A 2,486-nucleotide genomic window follows, 5' to 3' on the forward strand; every position below is an offset into this window, starting at 1 on the left:
AAAATTAGCCAGGCGTGGTGGTGCATGCCTGTAATCCTATCTACTCAGGAGGCTGAGGCAGGAGAATTGCTTGAACCCAGGAGGTGGAGGTTGGAGTGAGCCAAGATCGCATCATTGCACTCCAGCATGGACAACAAGAGTGAAACTCTGTCTCAAGAAATACATACATACATACATACATACATACATACATAAAATGGAAATATAGGATAAGGCAGGCATTTTGACACATGAAGTTTGATGAGTAAATCTCCCCAAGTTAGGCAGTGCAGCTGAGCCAGGATCTGACATTCATGCTCTGTTCTCAGGCAAGCTTATAAAGCTACATTTCTACCAGTGAGAGCTACAAATATGTGGTCTGTTCCACAAATGTTCTTTGCCCAGTCTGAAGGAAAAGACCAGTATGAAGATGATAATTCCTCCCAGGGTTGATGACCAAAGAACCAGATTCTGTCTACACTGGATCTGGCTGAGCTGGCTGACTTGAACTCATCTTGGTCAAGAGCAGAATGGGGCTCAGTTAATGCTGCTGGGAAAAATGAGTAGCTTGGCTCCAGGTCAAGATGTACAGGAGTTGGTCATTGAGGAAAACACATGCGCAACTCATCCAACAGCTGACCACTGAGAAGACCAAACACGTAAACTGTGCCTGTGGAATTTGAGGAGTTGGCCAGGCTATTTCCAATGCTGTGAAAAATTTCCATTTGATTCTGAATAACTTCTTATAAAACACAGATAAATGGAGCACAGTTCTGTAAATTTTTTTCAATTCTGCCAACAAAGTAAGTCAATTCACTGGAACCATTCTTTTTTTATTTCTTTTTGTCTTTCTCTTTATTTTTAAAATCATTCCTATCTCTAAGAGATGCTCCTTTGAAGGGAAAAATTTGCGGATCATGAAAATTTGCCTCAGAACAGATTTTCCCTACACAGCTAAGTAGCAGCAGCTTCTGCCATATACCTCTTGGAGATAACAGCATCAATAAAAATAATAATAATAAAGTTGAAATAGGCCATACGTTTGAGACCAGCCTGAGCAACTGAGCAACATGGGAAGAGAGCCCCAGGTTAAGAAAAAAAAGAAAAAAATTCAGGCAGCAGATGGGGGGCACTGAGCCAAAGACATCAACCAGGATATGGATCAGGAAAGCACTGTCAGTTCGCACGTAAGCCTCTCCCATGGAAATCCCACAGCGAAAGCCTTGGGAGGCCGAGGCGGAAGGATCCCGAGGTCAAGAGATGAAGACCATCGTGGTTCACATGGTGAAACCCTGTCTCTACTAAATATAGGAAAACTAGCCGGGCGTGTTGGCAGGGGCCTTGTAGTGCCAGCTACTGGGGAAACTGCGGCAGGAGGATCGCCTGATAACAGTAGGCGGGGATTCCAGTGAGCCGAGATCCCGCTGCTGCACGCCAGCCTGTCATCGCAGCAATCTGAAAGGTCGAGGTGGGAGGATCACTGGAGCCCAAAAGGTTGAGATCATCTCGAGACGTCAGACGACACCACCTCCATCTGTATAAGTCATCAACATCATCATCATCATCATCAAAGTTGCAAAACAAATATGAGTCCAGAGGGTGGACCACAAAGGGAGAAAATATGCCTACATGCCGACTAAAAGGGTGATAGGTAAGACAGGTAAACAGACAGACAGATGATATCCAGGCCTGCAGGCAGGCAGGCAGGCAGGTAAATATAGATTGAGTCAACTGCTGTGACTCAACACCTGTAACAGCAGCAGTGTGAGAGGCCAAGGCAGGCCCATCTCTTGAGAGCAGAAGTTCTGGGCCAGGCTGGGCAACATGGTGGAACCCTGAACCGCAGCTCAAATACATACATACATACATACATACATACATGGAAAGCAATGCAATAGTTAACACCTGTGGTGGCGTGGTGCATATGTGTAGTCCCAGGTAGTTGGGACAGGAGGGACCAGAGCTGGGAGGGTGGTGTGGTCCAAAGCCTTGAGGCTGGAATTATCCTGGGTGGCAGAGCGAGACCGTGCCTCTAACGAGAGACAGAGAAAAAGAGAGAGACAGAGAGAGAGAGGGAGAGAGAGAGAGAGAGAGAGAGAGAGAGAGAATGACAACCTACCTCTAAGTAAACAAATAAACCTGAGCCTGCGCCTTAATAAGGAAATAAATAAATAAATAGATGCGAACCTGCTTCTCAATAAGAAAATGAGCAAATAAATAAATAAATGTGGTTGTTTTGCAAGATGGCCGTTTAGGAACAGCTCAGGATCGCAGCTCCCAGTGAAAGCGCAGAGGGTGAGTGGACGACGCGTTTTTATTGCCCACAGACTAGGAAATTCCCGGGCAGAGGTGCTCCACGGTCGCCAGCGCGGCTGTGCCGGCCAGCGCCGCTGCTTTGCCCCGCGCGGCTGCTTTGTCGGCGCCCCGGAGCTGCGGTTCTCCGTACAAAATACACTGGTCCGGGGGCCCTTTAGGCTGGCGATTGGAGTCACGGGAAGTCGCCCGTA

Source organism: Cebus imitator, unplaced genomic scaffold (assembly GCF_001604975.1).
Source record: "Cebus imitator isolate Cc_AM_T3 unplaced genomic scaffold, Cebus_imitator-1.0 Scaffold162, whole genome shotgun sequence".
Lineage (NCBI taxonomy): Eukaryota > Metazoa > Chordata > Mammalia > Primates > Cebidae > Cebus > Cebus imitator.